This window comes from Hyperolius riggenbachi, chromosome 10 (genome assembly GCF_040937935.1).
Source record: "Hyperolius riggenbachi isolate aHypRig1 chromosome 10, aHypRig1.pri, whole genome shotgun sequence".
NCBI lineage: Eukaryota > Metazoa > Chordata > Amphibia > Anura > Hyperoliidae > Hyperolius > Hyperolius riggenbachi.
In genome coordinates this window covers 31,995,371-32,020,399 of record NC_090655.1, presented here as the reverse complement: position 1 = coordinate 32,020,399, position 25,029 = coordinate 31,995,371, and the positions used below count along the sequence as shown (strand labels likewise).

General features: G+C 46.0%; 1 long non-coding RNA gene across 2 annotated transcripts in view; it reads right to left on the bottom strand.

Moving 5' to 3' along the window:
- The window catches only part of LOC137533953 (uncharacterized), a 404,091-nt gene that overhangs the window by 88,934 nt on the left and 290,128 nt on the right, over positions 1 to 25,029 (bottom strand). The window lies entirely within an intron of this gene.

Below are 25,029 nucleotides of genomic sequence, written 5' to 3'. Positions count from 1 at the left end.
CACTGCTCCCTCGCTGCAGCACACACTTGTTGGATTCGATCATCCTCCGGTCTAATCACTGCTCGGAAATCCAATCTGCATGTTACATGCTGTCTGACATAATGATGCAATTGTGTATAAATTGCACACAGATTGCCCTGTCACAACAATGTATCAGAGCTGCGCTGTGTTTGGAAGGACCGAGCCCCCCGAGATGCCGGCGGATCCGGAGCCCCTGACATGTTTTGGGGGTCCCATCGGAGTGATTGACGCCTGGATTTCCTCTCGGTGATGCTTGGACGTGGAAGAATAGCGGGCGTCGGGCTCCTAATTGGCTGCGATGTGAGTGAGAGTCTCAGTTACGGCTGCTGGAGAGCCCAGAGCCGCTTCCTTCTGGCTGTTGTGTCTGCGATAACAGATCGGGGACAAGTACACCAATTACTTCCAATAAAATTAATTAAATATGTAATTAACGAGGGCAGCCAAACCCTTCCAATTAGTGTCATTATATTGGCTGCTAGACAGAGGGGGATTCTCACTGCATCATCATAGGGGGGATCAGTTTCCAACAGACATAATAATATTCTGCATAGAGGAATACTATGGTAATAGCACTGTCAGTCTCTCTATAGCTGTAGGTCTGAGTGTGAGATGTGTGATCTCTCCTGCCTCAGGATTAAAGTGTACCTGTGGTGATATGTGGCATGATGAGATAAATGTGTATGTACACTGCAAAACATATTAACCAAACTGTGTTGCTTTTTTCTTTTACAAACCTTCAGGTTTGCAAGTGACAGTTTCTCTCGAGTTTGAACCTTGTCAGATTATAGGGTAACCTTCACTGATAAGGAATTACAGACATAAAACTCTTTTCTGGCAGAATACAACTTCTGAGAGACGGGGTAGATAAAAAAAAGGTCAATAGTTTATATATTTACTTAAAGGATAATTGTGGGGACAGAGCTGAATAAAAGTTTTGATCTTGTCTGCTGCATAAGGTATCTGGGCTGCGACTTCCTTTTCCCTCCGATTGCCTCCAACAGTCTGGACCGGGGCCCCAACCCTTCCCTGGGTTGCCATTCTTGACCCGGAAACTGCTGCGCATTACACACTGCACCTGCGCAGTTTGGCACACTGCGCACAAACTCACATCCTGGACTTTCCGGGTCAAGGATGGCGACCGACGGGAGGGTCGGCACCTGCTATACAATGCTGCAATTTGCATTTCCACACGCCCCCGGCGCCTGCGATCCTGTCACTGCCGCTAATCAGGCTCCTCCCGGTGCCGAAATGTGCCTTCTTTGCTGCATATCACAGCTTTGCGCCAGAGGGGGGGTTGAGGTTTAGGAGAGGGGGGCAGGGTTAGGCACCCCCGGTTAGGGTATTAGTTTTAGGCACCATCTGGGGTGGTCTTAGGTTTAGGCATGGGGGGTTCATAGATTTAGGCACCACCAGGGGGGTTAGGCATCGGTAGAGGGAGGGTTCTGTGTGAGAGTAGGGTTAGGTTTAGCTATAGTAAAATATTGGTAAACATTACCAATATTATATTATCGGAATCCAGCAACAGAATATAGCTTATTGTAGTCCCCTGCATCCTTTTTTCCAGGCGTCTCTTTTTCATTAATGCAAGTGGGATCCTTCCCTTTTTTTGTACAGTAGCTCAATATAGGCCTCATTTCCTGATGGTTGGAATTTATTCCCTTTAAAGATAGAGTTATATATATATCTACCAGGCTTGGAGCTATTTCCTGCTGCAGCATCTTATGAAATTCTGAGGGGTACTCGTCAGGCTCTGGGGATTCCTAGTTGTCTGATTACTGGTTTAATTGGTGGCTATCACCTCCTTGGCATGGGGGAATTAAGCTGTTCTAAATCTTTATCTGTCGAAGTATCGAGCCCTACCTCATTTAGCCAGGCTCTACCAGTAGGGTGAGTGTCAGGTCCCGTGTACAGAGACTGGTAAAAATCTTCGAGGACAGCATTCATGGCCAGATTTCAGGAAAGGCGACAAAAGCCATGGCCTAGGGCACCAGGAAGGCAAGGGGCGGGCTGTGGGCAGCAGGGTGGGAACATTCGTCGTGGTAGGTACACAGAGTTTGCACATAGAGGTGGATGACTACCAACAGCTGAATCTGCCACTCAGGGGATGAAGGTGCAGCGAATGGGCACTTACAGTGATCTCTGAGCTTCCTGTCATTCGCCAGGGGCGGAGCAATAGGGGTTGCAGAGGTAGCCACCGCATTGGGGCCCTTGGGCCAGAGGGGCCCCAAAGGGCCCTCCCTCAACTACAGTATTAGCTCTCTATTGGTCCTGTGCTCATAATAATCACTTCTATAGATACTTTGAATAGTAGTAATCATTAACAAACGGTTCCCCATCCCCCTCTTGCACCTCTGACACTGTAGTTGCCATTGGCAGGTTTTGGTGCACCGTTTCAATTGTTATGTATAGAGTGCTTGGGGGGGCCCCATTGTACAAGTTGCATCGGGGCCCACAGCTCCTTAGCTACGCCACTGTCATTTCGCCAAAGAGCTTACAATCTAATCCCTGCCATCATGTCACTAACTGTCCTTAGAGGAGCCTACAATCCAATCCCTGCCGTGTTGGGGCGGGGGGGAGTTTAGGATGCTGTCGGTCTCAGGGCAGCTGGTGATAATGGGCCTTGGGTAGTAAAAAGTACAAATCCAGCCCTCACAGCGTTAACATCCTTGGGCTGGTGTACCAATTGCCCTGTCTTGGTTATAAGTCCCGGGATGACTGTGGGAAAGTATGGGCCCTTAACTAGTGCTGCAAGACTTACCACCAAACGAATGGAAGCACAATTTCTGGTAGAAGCACCTTGCTCGTTTGCCATTGAGTCCTATTGAGGGTTGAGGAGCTTTGTTTGAACGTTAGGTAAGCTGACCTAACTTTGTTCACTGCCTCCTGGTAAGCTTGGGTAGATTTTTTTTTCTCCTCTCTGTCAGGTATATGATCTCGCCACGCATTACTGCTTTGGCAGTGTCCCAAAAGAGATGGAGATCGTCCCTGTGCTGTTCATCATCCCAGAAATATTACCAGCCACCATGCTTTTATACTTTGTGTTAACTGTTGCTGAGGGAACCTCCATATGATGTCAGTACCCCTAGGTATTTTTTCAGCCAGGTCTGCATACAGGTGAGTGGTCTGAGATGAACATATCTGAAATCTCTGCCTCTATGAGCCTATTGACAAGATTTTTTACCCAGGAAGAGATGATTAATGCTGGAGAAAGATGTGTGGACATTGGGGTAGAAAACATATTCTCTGTCATATGGGAAAACTTCCAGGTGTCCATTAGCTGCAGGTAATGAACCATGCTTGCCAAAGGAGACAATGTTGTTCTATGTGTTGCAACCTTTGTTTGGTTCAATCTATCCTCCTGAACATCTCCCTCCCATAGCCTTGTCATTGTCATTATTAGCTAAAGTCTCCTGAATATTTTGGATAAACCGTGGAGTGTTTGCATTGGGAGCATATACATTGTGAATAACAAAGATGTCATTAGGCAGATTTAAAGAGGAACTCCAGTGAAAATATTGTAATAAAAAAAGTGCTTCATTTTTACAATAATTATGTATAAATGATTTAGTCAGTGTTTGCCCATTGTAAAATATTTTAAATCCCGGATTTACATTCTGACATTTATCACATGGTGACATTTTTATTGTTGGCAGGTGATGTAGCTGCTGCATGGTTTTTTGGCAGTTGGAAACAGCTGTAAACAGCTATTTCCCACAATGCAGCAAGGTTCCCAGACAGGAAACTGCCAAGAGTACGTACTTTTCTTGTTTCTTGTGGGAGGGGTTTCAACACAATATCAGCCATACAGCGCCCCCTGATGGTCTGTTTGTGAAAAGGAATAGATTTCTCATGTAAAAGGGGTATCAGCTACTAATTGGGATAAAGTTCAATTCTTGGTCGGAGTTTCTCTTTAAGTATACACAAGCCCATCTGCCCTCGTCATCACAGCAGAGTTTGTTGGCACCCTTTACCTGATCAGGATTATGACCCCTGCTTTTTTCCCATTTGCCGGGGAACCTAAGCTATGTGCCACCCACTTCTTTTGCAAAAATTTGATCTACTTTACACCCAAGTGCCTTTCTTGTCAGGGGCTTAACTACAGGGAAGCAGTTCAGGTGTTTTTGCAGCTACACATGTTATGGGTGTAAAGATCAAAGTTTTGTTGGGGGCCACGATTTATAGCTATGCCCCTGTTGTAATAATGATATGTCTGCTTGCAGATTTTTTAGATGCTTTAATATTTTAGCCCATTTTAAAGGAGATCGTATACCCTTTACGTCCCATGAGATACTGTATATGACATTAATTACATTTCTAGGTGAGTTAATTAGACGGGTGGGCTTGTGTAGCATAGATAGACATTTCTGTAACTTCAAGACAGAGCTTCATGTCATACTGCTCCTACCCTTTGGAATTCCCTACCACACCCAGTAAAGTAAGCTCCATCTCTGGAGGTATTCAAAATCCAGACTGAAAAGCCACACGCCTGGCATTTGCAGACTTGTACAATTCTTTCTCTGTACCACAATTTACCAATCAAAAAATTACTGGTCTGAGCCATGCGTATGCGCTATGAGTCCTACTGAAGAAAAGAGCTCTACAAATGTTATTTGTTGTTGTTATTGTTGTTAGCATGAATAATAGGGATGTAGAGGGAAATCTCTACAATATAGGGTGATATGAAAGAAATTGTAGAACTTGCACAGTTGTTGAAGAGGTGATCGGCTTGTGCAGCTTTTATAAACGGTCCCCATAATATGTGTAGTGAGTTCAGTGATGGAAAAAGGCGATCAATCAGCAATCCTCAGTGACCCCAGCTACACCGCGACTGGGCTGGGATAATTGGCCAGGAGTACTAATTGACGGATGTACATACAACACATTTTTGATGCTGCGGCAAGCTGACCCCGGTGTCGCGGGTGTGAAGGCTACAATGACAGAAGGGTCTTGGATGCCGCCATCTCTCTTACACTCACTCAACCAAATTTAAGGTCACCTTCATTTGCTACTTTATACTTCAATCGCCATCTGCTTGGCTGATATCTAACAACATCCACATAGAATATAATCACTCCACCTCGCTAGAAAGCAAAGGGAACCTCCTAAACTCAGAGCTAATACAGTATACTAACTTTTTATTCTACTTAACGGCCCTTATTCAATTCACTTTTTCTCCTTAATTTTCCCCTAGGAGATAATTTTTCATCTGTTTAAAATGACTTTTATTCAACAAATTGAAAACAACCAAAAAAAGGGTTAAAAAAGTACAGTCAAAATTATTCTGGGTATGTTCTTGCTTGCTGGTGGCTTAACCTTCCTGGCGGTAACACCGCGCAGGAGGTTTTCTCAGGCCCTGCTGGGCCGATTTGCTTAATTTTTTTTTGCTGCATGCAGCTAGCACTTTGCTAGCTGCGTCAGCACACCGATCGCCGCCGCCCCGCGCTCGATCGCCGCTATCCGTCGCGCCGCGCCCCCCCCCCAGACCCCATGCGCTGCCTGGCCAATCAGTGCCAGGCAGAGCTGAGGGGTGGATCGGGACTCCCAATGACATCACGACGTCGGTGACGTCATGCCTCCTGGCAGAATTCATTAGACCGCCAGGAGGGTTAAAAGACATTGGCCCATACGCAATAAACTTTTTCTCCTTGGAGATATTTTCAAACTTCTCTGTAAAATGTCTTTTAAACCACCATCAAGCAAGAAAATACTCAAAATAATTTTGGCAGTACTTTTCCATCTACTTTTTGACATTTTTTGTCAGTTGCAGACTTCTAAAACGTTATTTAGCCCGAAGATAAAAAATGATCTCCTAGGAGGAAACTGAGGAGAAAAATGTAACCGCATACGGGCCACTTTATTAATAAGCTGTGGAAATATTACCTAGGAGAAAACTCAGGAGAAAAAAAATGTATTGAATGTTATGTCTCTGGAAATTGTGTACAATAGTAGGGCTGCAATAGCAAATGATTTATCTTGTTTTCCATTTCATACTTTACAGAATTTATTATTATTACATCTGTGCTATGAGATGTGTAAACAAACATTACTAGCCTTATAATTCTCCAATTCTATAGGTGGCCATACATGATTTAATCAAACGGATACATTTACTGTTTTTTTAGATATCAATGATTGATTGTATAAGGAAATCAAAAATATTTGTTTTTTCAACTGAGAATAAATGAGCAGGAACAAGCCACAGCCGTCTACGACAGCGTACAACAATTGTGATTGGGCAGGGTTCTCCAATTATTGGTGGCAGGCGCGTTTCTAGGGCCGTGCAGCCGCGTGGCCGCCCTGAGCGCTATTGGGAGGAGGGAGCTGTAATGGAGGGGGGAGCCGCAAACGCAGGGAGAGCAGTCCGACCTCTCCCTCCCTTCCTCTACCTGGGCCGCCCTCCATGCTCCCCCCCTCGGACTGCAGAGTGAGAGCGCAGGGAAGTGCTGTATACAGCTACATCCAAAAGGCTGCTGCTGCACACTCCTGCGGCCGATCTCATGTGCTCCCACGTGCTCCCGTGCTGGCTCTGTTAGCCCGGAGATCAATGAATAGGAAAACAGTTCCCATTAATTGATCTAAGTCCCCGTTAGGAAGACCAGCAGCTTCTATGAGAAGCCGCAATCTTTCTGAACAAGAAAAAAAAATTCACGTCCTCATTACACTTCCTATACATCCTGTAAGAGCGCTCGCTTACAGGATGGGTAAAAAAATGACTGAGGCCATCTTGTGACCAAACAGTAAAACTACATCTACATAAATTTTTTCCTATTTAACACAATAAATGACATTTAAAATTAACTGTTTACCTTCCACACACCCAAAAATACCCAAATAAGATTTTTAAACCCCCCCCCCCCAAAAAAAAAAAAAATTACAATTAAAAAAAACAAAAACATAAATAGTTACCTAAGGGTCTGAACTTTTTTTAATATGCATGTCAAGAGGGTATATTACTAATATTTTTTAAATTATAAGCTTGTAAATAGTGATGGACGCAGAACAGAAAAAATGGACCTTTATTTCCAAATAAAATATTGGCGCCATACATTGTGATAGGGACATAATTTAAATGGTGTAATAACCAGGACAAATGGGCAAATAAAATATGCAGGTTTTAATTATGGTAGCATGTATTATTTTAAAGCTATAATGGCCGAAAACTGAGAAATAATGAATTTTTTCCATTTTTTTCTTTATATTCCCGTAAAATGCATTTAGAAAAAAATAATTCTTAGCAAAATGTACCACCCAAAGAAAGCGTAATTGGTGGTGGAAAAAACAAGATATAGATCAATTCATCTCTCAATTCACACTCTAACTCTCTGTCAATCACCCTTTCCACAGTCCTACCTTATGTGTCCCCCCACCCTTTAGATTGTAAGCCTTGGCAGGGCCTCCCCCTTCCCTTAGGGTGTCCTTCTTAATTTTAATACCCCGGCAATTACACCCTTCTCATGGACTAACTCGTACTTGTTTTGCCGGGTCTCTGTAAACCGCATTTTATACCCTGATTGTATGTATAACCTTGTGCTATGTTGTATAACTGTTTGCTACCTCTCTGTCTGTCACCCCTTCTTGCAATGTATGTATCCCTATTTATTGTCCAGCGCTGCGTAATATGTTGGCACTTTATAAATACAATAAATAATAATAATAATAATTGTGATAAGTAGTGATAAAGTTATTGGCAAATGAATGGGAGGTGAAATTTGCTCGGATGCATAAGGTGAAAAACGACTGAAGGCTGAAGTGATTAAGTGTGAGTGGTGATCGAGGCTAGCTGTGGGGAATGATTAAGGTTAGCTGTAAGGGGAGTGACTAAGGTTGAGCACGGGGGAGAGTAAGGTTAGCCGGGGGGGGGGGGGGATTAAGGTTAGCCGTGGAGGAGACATGGTTCAGATTAAGCATGGGGGGATAAGGTTAGCTGTGAGGGGGAGGTGATTGTTAGTTGTTGGAGGTGATTAAAGTAAAGCATGGGGGGGTAAATAAGGTTAGCTGTGGGGGGGGGGGGGTTTAAGGTTAGTTGTGTAAGGTAATTAAGGTAAAGCATGGGGAGTAAGGTTAGCCGTGGGGGGGTGATTCAGGCAAGCTGTTGGGGTGAGAGGGGTGATTAAAGCGGAATATAACCCTGCATTTCAACTTTGCTCTAAAACATTATTTACAGTATATTATATGCAACCAGCATTTTTTTTTTTTTTTACTAGATCAGCATTGGAAGGGTTACACAGGGCTTTAACCTTCCTGGCGGTAAGCCCGAGCTGAGCTCGGGCTATGCCGCGCAGGAAGATATCTCAGCCCCTGGTGGGGCGATTTGCTCCATTTAAAATGCTGTACGCGCAGCTAGCACTTTGCTAGCCGCGCGTACAGCTTGATCGCCGCCGCTCTGCCAGAGCCCTGCGCTGCCCGGACCAATGAGTTCCGGGCAGCGCTATGGGCTGGATCGGAGGCGTCTGACGTCAGGACGTCGGCTGACGTCCATGACGTCATTCCGATCGTCGCCATGGCGACAGGAGAAGCCAAACAGGGGATCGCGTTATATATGCGTTCCCCTGTTTGCTATTGATGCCGGCGACGATCGCACTAGAGGGACACATGCGCCCTCTAGTGGTGTTTCATGTAGCTACCACTCTGGTAGCTTTACATGAAACCAAAAAAAAATAATTAAAAAAAAAAAGGATTTTTGCCTATATGGCAAAAAAAATTAACCGCCAGGAGGGTTAAAATTCCTGGAGATTTCTGCAGACGCATCCGAAGCTGACATAGATACATTTTGTTTACATAAATGTATCTAAGTGTTGAATGTGACTCATCTCTCTGACTGAGATGGAGTTGGAGGACAGCCAAAGAGTGTGGCTAGCTGTTGGGGTGAGAGGGGTGATTAAGGTTAGCTGTGGGGTGGACATTCAGGTTAGCCTGATGCAGATGATTAAAATTAGGCATTGGTAGTGGGAGGATTCTGTGTGAGAATAGGGTTGTATTTAGCTAAATTTAAAAACATGGTATTTTCACTGATATATTGGGGTGTCACCCAGGGCAGAAATAGAAATATGCATCCCAACAAGGAAAACTGGGAAGACGGGACAACAGAACTTTGCCACATTATTTTTGTCACACTTATCCATGCTAATTAGTACCCCTCTCCCTGGTTCAGCCCGGGTATGGTAATAGTGCGCATCAAGCCAGCCCACAGCACAGAATTGTGCAAGGCCCTGATATAAACTCTGCAAGTTGGGGTGAAAGTTCTGCAGTGACCCTCCCCATCACATGGCACTTGGCACAGTGCAGAGCAATAAGCTGATATGATTGCAGATCTGTGTGACAGACAAAGGCATTTGTATGATACTCAATCCTTGTATATTTCTCTCCAGAGACCGATTAGAGTGCAGCGCGGGTTATACATAGCCTCACGCCTCTCAACACACAATCTGTGCTCGTCTCCATCACTTGCCAGCAGGCGGACTTAACCCCTCGCACCCCAGGGCCTCGGTCACTGACGGTCTCTAATAACAGCCAAGGTGCTGCTGGACAACAGTCCTCTCACATTACCGACTGGCACCACCAGCGTTTCTGAAACTCCAATAAGTGATAAAGCAGAAACACCCACACTCAATGACGCACTGACAACAAAAGGCGCTCATAATAGATAAAGTATGTAACCAATAAAGAAAGAGGATTGGCTCTTGGGTGCATAAGAAATTACAAAACGATCTTTATTGTCTAAATATTAACACACAATTAGGTACATATACATAACTAGAAACCCCCTTAAAAACAAGTGAATAATCCCACTGGGCACAATATGGGATAGTGAGGCTGCAGTCCTCATAATACCTAACAAGAAAAAAGAGTTCCACTCCAAGTAAGAATCCACAGATGATGAATGAATGTACAAAAAATGGCTAGTATGAATCCACTTGTAAGAAAGATGCTAGGCCTCAGAAGATCCAATCATATCACAGTGAAGCTGGTTGTTACACACATGTCAAACACCCACATCATAAAGGGGTGTATTTTTATTCATATGCTGTGACATAGGTGGCAGAGACCTGGGTAGGCCACAGACTGTTCCTGTATGCTGACAAGTAGGTTATAACAGTCCCCCAATCGCAGGGATACAAAGTCTTGTATACAAGTGAGCACAGCACAATGCAGCACGCCAAAGCTCAATCAAGTGATGCCAGTGATGGAATTTTAGCAAGCAGCAGATGACAAACATGCCCTGCAAAGTTTTATAGTTACCATCCTGTAGTGCAGGTAATAACAGTCCCCCAATCGCAGGGATACAAGGTCTTATGTACAATGCAGCAAGCCAAAGCTCAATCAAGTAATGCCAGCGGTGGAATTTTTAGCAAGCAGCAGATGACAGGCATGCCGTGCAAAGCTTCATAGTTACCATCCTGTAGTGCCTAAAATGGATCGATTGCTGAAATATGAAAATGGAGTGGCTCACTTGTATGTGCCCAGGAGATGTAGCTGCCCGAATGTCTTACATGTTTCGCCGCACTAGCGGCCTTTTCAAAGACAAGCAGCAAATGAAGAATCACTTCTAAACGCCAAGATGGCGTTTTTGAAAGCCGGTGCGGCCGTGCACGCCCCGCCCCCCTACGCCCACGTCGGACCAAACGTCCATAGAGCATGTGGGCGGCGACCCGCTGGAGCGCAGAAGCGCTCATGCGTGCCTCAAACAGGAAGCGACTTATTGCATCCCTGTGAGGCTGGATGACGGGACGCCTCGCACAGCCCAAAGGCGGGCGGAAGTGAGAGGAGGGGCGGGCACCAGCCCCTGTCGGCAATCTGGGGAAATATATAGCTTTGTTTATCAACAAAGCCAAACAAGCTAACTAGCAAAAATATAATAAAGAAACTAACACAATAATATTGCTAAAACAAACATGGCACATCCCTCAGGACCAAAAAGGGTCCAAAAAGGTGTGACTTCAAAAAACATATAAATACTGACATATAAATATGGGTTGCAGTCATGAGAGACTCTATAGGGTGGGATGGCAGCGCTATTTTGGCACCTAATGGCGCCCAAGGACGTATAAGATGGAAATAAAGCCAAAATTCACCCCGAGTGACTCCCATGAAGCCAAACAGGCAAAAAACCCAAAATTTAAATTGAATCAAATTAAATTCAGAAAGAAGAGGAGAGACACATGTCAATAATAATAAGCTAGGTGCTATGTTGTAAATGCACAATGAACATGCACAAGCAAGTATGTGCATATACGTGTACATCAGAGCACCAGATTACATACAGGCCAAGAAAAAAATACATATATGTATATACATATTCTTGCCACATCTGGTGGGAAAACATCAGGCAACAGGCAAGATCGACCGGAAGCCCAGCAAACTGAGGGGAGACAAGGTGGAGAAAAGGAAAGCGGAGCAGCTAGACGGATATAGAGACTAACCTGGTAAAAATACTCGGTAGTTAACCACCCTGGCGTTCTGATTAAATCGCCAGGGTGGCTGCGGGAGGGTTTTTTTTAAATAAAAAAAAAACTATTTCATGCAGCCAACTGAAAGTTGGCTGCATGAAAGCCCACTAGAGGGCGCTCCGGAGGCGATCTTCCGATCGCCTCCGGCGCCCAGAATAAACAAGGAAGGCCGCAATGAGCGGCCTTCCTTGTTTTGCTTATATCGTCGCCATAGCGACGAGCGGAGTGACGTCATCGACGTCAGCCGACGTCCTGACGTCAGCCGCCTCCGATCCAGCCCTTAGCGCTGGCCGGAACTTTTTGTTCCGGCTACGCTGGGCTCAGGCGGCTGGGGGGACCCTCTTTCGCCGCTGCTCGCGGCGAATCGCCGCAGAGCGGCGGCGATCAGGCAGCACACGCGGCTGGCAAAGTGCCGGCTGCGTGTGCTGCTTTTTATTTCATTAAAATCGGCCCAGCAGGGCCTGAGCGGCAGCCGCTGGCGGTGTTGGACGAGCTGAGCTCGTCCAGACCGCTCAGCTGGTTAATACTATCATTTAAACCTCTGGGTTCTGTTGCTTTCAGTTCAAAAATCCATTTGGATTCCAACTGGAGAAGTTTTCTATCAATGTCTCCGCCCCTAGGATGCAGATGTACCCGGTCCAGGCCAATGAAACTGACAAAACCGGAGTTCCCTCTGTGTTCGAGATGTACATGTCTGGCAATTGGGGACTTAAAGTTACAAGTAGTAATGTCACCGATATGGTCTTTAATTCGCTCTTTGAATGCGCGTGTCGTTTTGCCAACGTAAAAACAACCGCATTTGCAATATAATAAATAGATAACTCCTATGGTGTTGCAATTAACGAAATGTCGCAACCACCATCTACGACCATTCGGTAACATCACTGACTTGCCTACCCTCAAATACCGACAATAAACGCATCCTCCACATGTATATGTCCCGGTGACCATGCAATGTTTGCGGGAACCCATTCTACCCCAGAAGTGGCTAGAAGTGAGCATATCCCTCAGGGTCTGGCTGCGTCTATAGGTTACCTGCGGGGTGGGAGTTACAAAGTCTCTTAAAGACCTGTCATTTGACAGAACGTGCCAGTGCCGATGGAGTATGCGCTCCACCTCCTCCTGATTGTTAAAGCGAGTGATAAGGCGTGATGTATTTGGAGTGTCAGCCTCCTTGTTCTTTTTTGTAAGCAAAACCGTGCGATCCGTCGCTTTAGCGCGCTTATAGGCTTTCTTGAGCCAACGATCTTTATATCCTCTTTCTCTGAAACGGGAGCAAAGCAATTTCGCCTCCCTCTCAAAGACGGGATCTTCTGTACAATTTCGTCGTACTCTAAGATACTGACCAGTTGGTATTCCTCGTATTATATGTTCAGGATGAGCGCTCTCTGCATGTAAATATGCATTGGATGCTGTAGGCTTACGAAATAATCGGGTGGATACATATCCATCGGCACTGACGTCAACATTGATATCAAGAAAAGGAATCGACTGCTGATCACAATCCATGGTAAACTTAAGATTCCAATCATTTTGATTGAGAATTAACATAAACTCATCCAAAAGGGGTTTACCACCTGTCCAGAAAAGGACCACGTCGTCAATGTACCTGTGCCACGACACAATGTGGCACAGGTACTCGACCAGGGAGTCCTCCCCGAAAAGGTGCCGCTCCCAATCCCCCAGATACAGGTTAGCCAGCGACGGGGCACATGTGGTCCCCATCGCTGCCCCCTGTACCTGGAGGTAGTACACATCATCAAATGTGAACACATTATTTTGCAAGATGAAAGTGAGCAGGTCTAGAAGAAGCTGATTATGTGGGACCTCGTCATTCCCCATCTCACACAGAAAATGACCCACAGAATCAACCCCCCGTTTTTGAGGGATACTGGAGTAGAGGGCCTCAACATCCAGGGTCACCAGGAGTGTATTCATCGGTAGTTGCATACCCTCGAGAATTCCCAAGAGGTGCTGTGTATCTCGCACATACGAAGGTAAACGATGGACATGTGGCTGAAGATGTTTATCTACATATATGCTCACCTTTTCCGTTAAGGACCCATTGCCAGACACAATGGGTCGACCAGGTGGTCTAGATAAGTTTTTATGCACCTTCGGTAGAGCATAGAAGGTTGGCACCACTGGGTGCTCAACCTTCAAAGTAGAGCCAACTTCAGCAGTGATGATGCCTTGCATCACCGCTGCATCAATGATATCAAACAAAGTTCGCTGATTCCTGATGACCCTGGATGCAGAGACCCGCCGGTACCACTCCCCATTGCTCAGTATTCTTTGACACATGTAAGTATACTGTTCCGTCCTCATGACCACCACATTCCCTCCCTTATCCGATGGCTTAATGACCAGATCTTTATTATTTCGCAGCTCCGCAAGTGCCAAAGTTTCATCATATGAGAGATTGATTGGTTCATTTTTTCCAATCCCTAACCTCTGTATGTCTTTCTCAACCGAGGACACAAAAGTATGTACACTGGGGCACAGGGAGAAGGGAGGGAACGCGACGGACCTGGGACGGAACTGTTTGTTAATTTGTTCGCTAACCAATCTACTGGATGGAGTTGACCCAAAAAGGTCCTCATCTTCATTGTGATCATTTTCTTCACTTAATTTAACCAGGTCCATAAGAGCGCGATAATCACGGCTGGACCAATCCTTCCAGTCCGAAATAGCACCCCCCAAGGGTGATTCACTTTTCCTTTTGTGAAGCATTTTGAGGGTTAAATTTCGCCCAAAAAGGTGTAGGTCCTTCACAAATTCGAATCTATCCAGGTTGCTCTTGGGGCAAAACCCCAAACCCTTAGATAGAAGATCAATAGCACCCCTAGATAAACTTTGACCTGATATGTTGATCACCTGTAAATCAGCGTTACTAGCCAATTGGTCTATCTGTGAAGGACAGGTTGGTTTCATGCGACTAGATCCCGGTCCTCCTCTAAAAAACCCGTAGAGGAGGACTGAGAGCCTGAGTAGCCACATGCCCCCAGACTGGATCCACATTCTTCTTCTTGTGAATCACTAGCACTAGCCGTGAGATATTTACTTATTGGACCAGTTTTTATTTTATTCTTTAATTCTTTTTCTTTTTCCAAATCCTTCTTTTTCTTTTTATTATCACGCTTTTTATCAGAGTTAGGGGGGTTACTACCCGTGATTGATCTAGTTATGGGTCGATTGGAAATGTGTGTAATTTGTCCCGCTGAAGACAGCGAGGCTTCACTCCCCTTACTCACAGACGAATCTGTATCCTCTGCTGCACCAGAGTCCAAAGGAGTGTCTGCAGGTCCCTGTGGAGGCGGATTCCTTGGGGGTTTCTTGGGAATAATGGGTTTCTTGCCCTTAGGAGGAGCACTGCCCCACCTGTAGGCATAGCTCAATTTGTATGCAATTTTATCCCGTTCCAATTTGTTATCCTTTCTGACAACAAGTTCTTTATTGTATTTCTCAATATGTTTTTTTAGGTTACTGTTTCGTTTTAGAAATAGAGGATGTTCCTGGACCTCCGACAGAGAGTCCAACACATCCGTAATTTTTTTACCAATAGATAACAAATCCGCCTTTTCCAGGTCCTGCATCAACTCTAGCATGACCCTGGAGCAGCTTTCAAAGTTGTTTTCCCATTTCTGTTTAAAATTCTCAGGTAAAGTTTTCTTAAAAGGGAAGATTTGTATCCTTAGCCATAAGGGTGCCTTTCCCTCCAATAGATAACTATCATTAAATTTGATGTTCCACCAGGTTCTACTCTTTTGTTCGTACAGCTTCTCCTTTTACGGAAACTAGAATTGATCAACTGCTCCGCATTCCTTGCTCCCCTTTCCCGGGCACAGTCGTCCCCCACCTGCTGCACAATCTCCTCCCACTGTAGCATGGCCACAAAAACCGTGTCTCAAAAAATGACCCCTTCAGACTGAAGAAATAATCTCTTGACCAAACACCCCACTGGGGCTAGACCCCTGAATTATTAAATTGTAATGACTCTATTTTATGTGGAATGTAGTCAAATGAGATAAAAAATGAATTATTAGAAGAATATGATCTTAATAATTATTTTCTTATGCATCATGCCAACAAGTATATATGTAACCAATAAAGAAAGAGGATTGGCTCTTGGGTGCATAAGAAATTACAAAACGATCTTTATTGTCTAAATATTAACACACAATTAGGTACATATACATAACTAGAAACCCCCTTAAAAACAGTGAATAATCCCACTGGGCACAATATGGGATAGTGAGGCTGCAGTCCTCATAATACCTAACAAGAAAAAAGAGTTCCACTCCAAGTAAGAATCCACAGATGATGAATGAATGTACAAAAAATGGCTAGTATGAATCCACTTGTAAGAAAGATGCTAGGCCTCAGAAGATCCAATCATATCACAGTGAAGCTGGTTGTTACACACATGTCAAACACCCACATCATAAAGGGGTGTATTTTTATTCATATACTGTGACATAGGTGGCAGAGACCTGGGTAGGCCACAGACTGTTCCTGTATGCTGACAAGTAGGTTATAACAGTCCCCAGTATAACAGTAGATAAAGGGGGAGATGACTGGTGTCAACTCTGACGTCTACTCTCTGAGGATTCTGGGAGAAAAAATGTTTACAGGACAGTTCTTACTTCTTTTAATATGTATATTTACTGTTTCAAGACCGTATATAGTTATATCTTTGTATTATAAAATGCAAGTGTCCCTGCGTCGTCAACTGAATGGTTGTGTGTCCCTGGCTTTTTTGTACTGAGCATGTGCGCAGCCAGGGCAGTTAGGACGCAGGGCCGGATCTGACAGTTTGCTGTCTGTGGTTCACAGATGTTCTCATTGCATTGTGGGAAATAACAGCTTTTTCCAAGTGCCAAGCAAGCAGCTCCCTGTGTGCATATACTTCAGACAGTGGTGGGGAACGAGCAAGCGGGACGCGTATGTGTGCGCATTGCAGGGGTAGCAGCTGTAACCTAGCGCCCGTTTTTTAATGGGCGGGCCTTTTTACTAGTTAAATATATACCGTGCTTGTTTATGTTTAATCTTAGGTTTAACTACACTGGCTTTAACGCACGCCTGCCGCGATCACACGCATGCAGTGAGATAACTCATCTGTGTAATGATAGCTAAGTTTTATGTACCAATCAGGAGGCAATTTCATAGGCTCCTGCCCCTGTGATCAATGTGAGCCAATCACAGTGATCACAAGGTGAGAAATGTAAAATGAAAAGTGCTCTGGACAGAGCACCTTGGTACTAAGGGACGCAGAGTCACCACTTGACGCATTTTTCCAGAAGGGACCGCAAAACATTGGCGCGCAGATGCAATGAAAGCCTATGAGAATGTACCGCGTCCGCTCTCTCTGCTTTCACTGCCCCCATCTTCAAATACTCACATCTCTCAGTACTGACGCTGATGACTCCTCCACCCGGTCCTGAAGCTGGTACACAGATCAGTGCCCGGCAGAAGCATTGGGGCTTCCCACTGTGAATACTCAGCAACAGGAAGGATTCTCATTGGTTCATGGAAGCGGCAGCCCCATGCTCCTGCTGGCCTCCGGTCCATTTGCCGGCTTCGGGACCGAGTGGAGAAGTCAGCAGCGGTGAAACCAGGGGACATGTGAGTATTTGCGAGCTGGTGGATAGTGGCAGGCAGATGCAAAACAAGTCCTAATTTCATGATTAGGAAAATTGCTACCCTGCCTACTCATTTAATGTCCTTACAAGAATGATGAGCCTAGATCTCAGTCTCCAGTTGTTTTATAAACATGCTCTGGTTTAAATCTACTAATCTAGTGCTCTGCTAGTTCTGTTGTCACCTTAGTTTAAGCATCAATATAGTTTTACACATTGAAAGCTGGAACCCAATAGTGTGATTTTTTGAGCATTTAGGGAGTGATTCAAACTGCTAGTGATTTTTCTAAACGCTCAGCTAATGGTAATTGATGGGCCAAATTCCACTGGAGCGATTGCGATTACCAAATCGCAAAACGCAGGACATGCAGCATTTTTAGCGTTTAGGGTTAGCGTTTCTGCAATGTAAAGTATATAAACTCTGGCCTAATCGCTCATCAAAACCTACACAGGGCGATTTTGCTAACGTTTTGAAGTAACTGCACGCTGTAAAAAAAAATAAAATTAATTGAAAGGACCAATCAGAATTAAAAACGCTAATCGCTACACAATCGCTGGCAAAAACCTTACACTTTTTAAAATCGCTCTCAAAAACGCTCATGAAATCGCTTACAAAATGCTCATACAAAACGTTAGCGATTGCGATTAGTGATAGCGTTTTGTAGTGGGTTCCAGGCCTGAATATGTTGTGTAGATGAAAAGTTTGTGTTTTCACCCTTAAAGTGTACCCGAGCCTAAGCTTACATTAAAGGGGCACTATGGCGAAAAATTTTAAAATGTAAAATATGTGCAAACATAAACAAATAAGAAGTACGTTTTTTACAGAGTAAAATGAACCATAAATTACTTTTCTCCTATGTTGCTGTCACTTACAGTAGGTAGTAGAAATCTGACAGAAGCGACAGGTTTTGGATTAGTCCATCTCTTTATAAGGGATTCTCAGGAATTTATTTATTTTCAAAAGCACTTAGTGAATGGCAGTTGCTCTGCCCAACTGCCAGAAAACTGTGTAGCAAGCAGGGAAGCTGCCCAGCATCATTGTTTAAATCCTTTTTAGGAAATATCTTTATAAAAAATAAAAGCTTTTCTGAGAATCCCCTATATAAGATGGATTAGTCCAAAACCTGTCCCTTCTGTCAGATTTCTGCTACCTACTGTAAGTGACAGCAACATAGGAGAAAAGTAATCTATGGCTAATTTAACTCTGGAAAACGTACTTCTTATTTGTCTATGTTTGCACATATTTTAAATTTTACAATTGTTCGCCATAGTACCCCTTTAAGAGATTGAACCCTCAGGATCCTATTGAGGCTTCCCTCGCTACTCCGTTGTCCCCCTTCGCTGAGCGTGGCCTCCCAGAATATTAGCAACAAGGCATTGTCGTTAATCTTCCGGCTGATCGTTTACGCAAGTCACGTGATGTTGCGTGTACCCGCCAGCAGGGAGATGTATCGGGGAACATTCGGAGGCTTCGCTGTGATCCATCTTCCTTCATCGTTAGGTGAGTATTCGGGCCCATTTCCACTATACCTAAGCGAATCTGCGCAGAAAAAAACACCTGCGGATTTGCATGTGTATGCGAATTCGTGTTCATCTTCATGCGAATTTGCATGCGTACGCGCATTTTTTTATTTATTACATTTTACCGTCAACATTCATTACTATTGACTTCCGCATGCGTAAACGCTTACGTGTAAATGCATACGCATTAACGCAAAACCGCTTACACTGCACGGAAAATTCTGACAGAGGCGGATGGGGTTTTTGTCGCCTGTGGGGGTAAGTGAATTTCGCCTGTAATGGAAACAGGCCCATTGACTTGTATATGTCTTGCAGAAAATGCATGCAGATGCGCATTAGTGGAAACGGGCCCGTTTAGGGCTATTATTGGACCCTTGGTTACTTCTAAAGGGGTCTTGTTGGAACCCAGGGGTCTAACCATACCTCCAGGGTCCTGAGGGGTGTTTTAATTACTGGGTTAAAATATGTGTGTTCCGCAATTGTCTCCTCTGATTGCTCAGATCTTACAAGCCAGGACACAGTTCCTGGTTATTGCAGCATCCGCTTTTTCTGTCTTACTCTTTCTCTGACATTCCAGCATAGGGAGGGATTACACTCCCCCAGGGCAGTGGGAGGAGACAAAGAAGTACCACTGGAGCCTTATTACCTTGCATGGGAGGATAAATACCCCCTTTTATGCACCCTCTCTGTGATACGCTGTCTTGCGGTGTGATGATGAGCTCTTCTGTGCAATATACACACTGGTTGTTCGTCACCTTCTGATTGCTAATATTTAATGTGTACCTATTCTATATAGTATGTAATAATAATAGCCAGGTCCTGGCATGTCAGGATTATGTCACCGGCAGAACACTCAGCACAGCAGTAAATTTACACAGAGTCTAATGTCACTATAAACAGACGATTAGTAATTACGTTTGCATATGGTGATTACTATTACTAACTAGGCTGCTTCCGTGCAGGACATCCTCTTTAGCGCAATCATCATTCTTACATCTCTATAGAGATAATTACAATTCTTTATACATACGGTAATATCTCAATCTTTACATTACATTTTTTTTCAGAGCACTTTAACTATTCATATGTTTACTAATCCTACAGTTATGAACCTCTGCATGGAGTTTGTTCTTCCTATGCTTGTTTGCTTGGGTTTCCTGCAAGCATTCTGGTTACCTTCGATATCCAAATAAAATACTAACAGGTTAATTAACGTTCTCCTGGTGACAGTGCAGACACTGTGGTAGGTGTGGGGACAGAATTTATGAAAAAATATTATTGGGTAAGGTCCTTTATAATGTGAAGGATCAAAAACACAGTCCTGTTTTAGGGCAATCCACCTTGCCCACCGTAACTAGTATATTGCTTTAAGAAAAGGACTCGTATCAAGATGCAATCTCAAAATTACAAAAAATTCTTCATAAAAAAGATTTTATTGACACATATACAAAAAGGTGTATCCAAAAGTATAAAAGAAGCACAGTTCTTGAGTAAATAGTGGGTCCTCATAGAGCCAAAGACAAAAAGATGATATCTAATTTAGCTTGGTAAACAATTGCAGTTACAACGGGTATTGATTTTCAAGGCTTGGATACTTTTGGATACACCTTTTTGTATATGTGTCAATAAAATCTTTTTTATGAAGAATTTTTTGTAATTTTGAGATTGCATCTTGATACGAGTCCTTTTCTTAAAGCAATATACTAGGTGTGGGGACAGTGCAGACACTGTGGTGGGTGTGGAGACAGTGCAGACACTGAGGTGGGTGTGGAGACAATGCAGACACTGTGGTGGGTGTGGAGACAGTGCAGACACTGTGGTGGGTGTGGGGACAGTGCAGACACTGTGGTGGGTGTGGGGACAGTGCAGACACTGAGGTGGGTGTGGGGACAGTGCAGACACTGTGGTGGGTGTGTTGACAGTGCAGACACTGTGGCAAGTGTGGGGACAGTGCAGACACTGTGGTGGGTGTGGAGACAGTGCAGACACTGTGGCGGGTGTGGAGACAGTGCAGACACTGTGGCGAGTGTGGAGACGGTGCAGACACTGTGGTGGGTGTGGAGACAGTGCAGACACTGTGGCGGGTGTGGAGACAGTGCAGACACTGTGGCGAGTGTGGAGACGGTGCAGACACTGTGGTGGGTGTGGAGACAGTGCAGACACTGTGGTGGGTGTGGAGACAGTGCAGACACTGTGGTGGAGGTGGAGACAGTGCAGACACTGTGGTGGGTGTGGAGACAGTGCAGACACTGTGGTGGGTGTGGAGACAGTGCAGACACTGTGGTGGGTGTGGAGACAGTGCAGACACTGTGGCGGGTGTGGAGACAGTGCAGACACTGTGGCAGGTGTGGAGACAGTGCAGACACTGTGGTGGGTGTGGTGAGAGTGCAGACTTTGTGGTAGATATGGTGACAGTGCAGACACTGTGGTGGGTGTGGGGACAGTGCAGACACTGTGGTGGGTGTGGAGACAGTGCAGACACTGTGGCGGGTGTGGAGACAGTGCAGACACTGTGGCGAGTGTGGAGACGGTGCAGACACTGTGGTGGGTGTGGAGACAGTGCAGACACTGTGGCGGGTGTGGAGACAGTGCAGACACTGTGGCGAGTGTGGAGACGGTGCAGACACTGTGGTGGGTGTGGAGACAGTGCAGACACTGTGGTGGGTGTGGAGACAGTGCAGACACTGTGGTGGAGGTGGAGACAGTGCAGACACTGTGGTGGGTGTGGAGACAGTGCAGACACTGTGGTGGGTGTGGAGACAGTGCAGACACTGTGGTGGGTGTGGAGACAGTGCAGACACTGTGGCAGGTGTGGAGACAGTGCAGACACTGTGGTGGGTGTGGTGAGAGTGCAGACTTTGTGGTAGATATGGTGACAGTGCAGACACTGTGGTGGGTGTGGGGACAGTGCAGACACTGTGGTGGGTGTGGGGACAGTGCAGACACTGTGGTGGGTGTGTTGACAGTGCAGACACTGTGGCAAGTGTGGGGACAGTGCAGACACTGTGGTGGGTGTGGAGACAGTGCAGACACTGTGGCGGGTGTGGAGACAGTGCAGACACTGTGGCGAGTGTGGAGACGGTGCAGACACTGTGGTGGGTGTGGAGACAGTGCAGACACTGTGGTGGGTGTGGAGACAGTGCAGACACTGTGGTGGGTGTGGAGACAGTGCAGACACTGTGGTGGGTGTGGAGACAGTGCAGACACTGTGGTGGGTGTGGAGACAGTGCAGACACTGTGGCGGGTGTGGAGACAGTGCAGACACTGTGGTGGGTGTGGTGAGAGTGCAGACTTTGTGGTAGATATGGTGACAGTGCAGACACTGTGGTGGGTGTGGTGAGAGTGCAGATACTGTGGTGGGTGTGGTGAGAGTGCAGACACTGTGGTGGGTGTGGAGACAGTGCAGACACTGTGGTAGGTGTGGGGACAGTGCAGACACTGTGGTAGGTGGGGTGACAGTGCAGACATTGAGGTGGGTGTGGAGACAGTGCAGACAATGTGGTGAGTGTGGAGACAGTGCAGACACTGTGGTGGGTGTGGAGACAGTGCAGACACTGTGGTGGGTGTGGAGACAGTGCAGACACTGAGGTGGGTGTGGAGACAGTGCAGACAATGTGGTGAGTGTGGAGACAGTGCAGACACTGTGGTGGGTGTGGAGACAGTGCAGACACTGTGGTGGGTGTGGGGACAGTGCAGACACTGTGGTGGGTGTGGAGACAGTGCAGACACTGAGGTGGGTGTGGATACAGTGCAGGCACTGTGGTGGGTTTGGGGACAGTGCAGACACTGAGGTGGGTGTGGGGACAGTGCAAGCACTGTGGTGGGTGTGGAGACAGTGCAGACACTGTGGTGGGTGTGGGGACAGTGCAGACACTGAGGTGGGTGTGGGGACAGTGCACACACTGAGGTGGGTGTGGATACAGTGCAGGCACTGTGGTGGGTGTGGAGACAGTGCAGACAATGTGGTGAGTGTGGAGACAGTGCAGACACTGTGGTGGGTGTGGAGACAGTGCAGGCACTGTGGTGGGTGTGGGGACAGTGCAGACACTGTGGTGGGTGTGGAGACAGTGCAGGCACTGTGGTGGGTGTGGGGACAGTGCAGACACTGTGGTGGGTGTGGTGAGAGTGCAGACACTGTGGTGGGTGTGGGGACAGTGCAGACACTGTGGTGGGTGTGGGGACAGTGCAGACACTGTGGTGGGTGTGGAGACAGTGCAGACACTGTGGTGGGTGTGGAGACAGTGCAGATACTGTGGTGGGTGTGGAGACAGTGCAGACACTGTGGTGGGTGTGGAGACAGTGCAGACACTGTGGTGGGTGTGGAGACAGTGCAGACACTGTGGTGGGTGTGGAGACAGTGCAGACACTGTGGTGGGTGTGGTGAGAGTGCAGATACTGTGGTGGGTGTGGAGACAGTGCAGACACTGTGGTGGGTGTGGAGACAGTGCAGACAATGTGGTGAGTGTGGAGACAGTGCAGACACTGTGGTGGGTGTGGAGACAGTGCAGACACTGTGGTGGGTGTGGAGACAGTGCAGACACTGTGGTGGGTGTGGAGACAGTGCAGACAATGTGGTGAGTGTGGAGACAGTGCAGACACTGTGGTGGGTGTGGAGACAGTGCAGACACTGTGGTGGGTGTGGAGACAGTGCAGGCACTGTGGTGGGTGTGGGGACAGTGCAGACACTGTGGTGGGTGTGGTGAGAGTGCAGACACTGTGGTGGGTGTGGGGACAGTGCAGACACTGTGGTGGGTGTGGAGACAGTGCAGACACTGTGGTGGGTGTGGAGACAGTGCAGACACTGTAGTGGGTGTGGTGAAAGTGCAGATACTGTGGTGGGTGTGGAGACAGTGCAGACACTGTGGTGGGTGTGGAGACAGTGCAGATACTGTGGTGGGTGTGGAGACAGTGCAGACACTGTGGTGGGTGTGGAGACAGTGCAGACACTGTGGTGGGTGTGGAGACAGTGCAGACACTGTGGTGGGTGTGGAGACAGTGCAGACACTGTGGTGGGTGTGGTGAGAGTGCAGATACTGTGGTGGGTGTGGAGACAGTGCAGACACTGTGGTGGGTGTGGAGACAGTGCAGACAATGTGGTGAGTGTGGAGACAGTGCAGACACTGTGGTGGGTGTGGAGACAGTGCAGACACTGTGGTGGGTGTGGAGACAGTGCAGACACTGTGGTGGGTGTGGAGACAGTGCAGACAATGTGGTGAGTGTGGAGACAGTGCAGACACTGTGGTGGGTGTGGAGACAGTGCAGACACTGTGGTGGGTGTGGAGACAGTGCAGACACTGTGGTGGGTGTGGAGACAGTGCAGACACTGTGGCGGGTGTGGAGACAGTGCAGACACTGTGGCAGGTGTGGAGACAGTGCAGACACTGTGGTGGGTGTGGAGGCAGTGCAGACACTGTGGTATGGTAGGTCTGAGAGACCAGAGATCTTTTCTACTGGCTTTAAAGCTCTCAGTAAACAAACATTCAACAGAGGTATATATGTATCTGAGTCAATTTTTTTCAATTCTCTTTATAAGAAAATATAACATCCCTTATAGTTATTTCTTATTAGTTTCATATAATTTTTAACTTTAGAATATAGAGCTTCATAATGATATTTGCTGACATGTCATATACAATTTTGAGTATCCTCTTTTATGTCATTTTAGGTCATCTTCATCTCTAGGTCACTATCTCTATCGCTGTCTCGCCTACGGCCTCTGTGCAATCACATGAAAATTGGGCACAAAAATATGAGTTGGAGGGCCTCTTTAACTCTCGAGCTTGTTTTAACAAAAAACAGTGTTCATTTCAGCCTAGACCTCTGCTGCACAGGAAAGGGTTGTTTGTCTATCTTCCTCTGGAGAAGGGGCAATAAAGCTCCCACAAGCAGATTACCCATTCTACTTCAAAGCGAGACAAGAGAAGTCCAGATACCGGTGGTGAATTCCTTCACAGACCAGTGATACAGTTACTCCAGTACTCTGACAGAGGGAATGACTTTTAATTCACCTTGAATAAAAGAATAGTTAGTTAACACCAATAATCAGCTTGCCGTAGATGCTAACCATGTCCAAATTAACAGACAGGCGCTAAACCTGAGCTGGAGGTATTTGAACCACCAAGCGACTGTCTACCATCTGCTCTGACGGAAATATTGTTTTATCTGAAATGAAATATGAAAATTCATATGTGTTTGGTCTCTAATTACAGCAGAGAACACAAGGAATACACCTGTATCGTTCTCTGCGGGTTCTGATCAACTGATGTTGAGCTTTGACCATTTCAGTTATTTCATATTCTTTTCTGCCTGTCATGACAAGGGGGTGGAGAAGGGTCATGTGGCAGACACAGCACATCTCCTCTTACAATCTCCACCCTCCAGCGGGGAAAGGGTTAAAACCT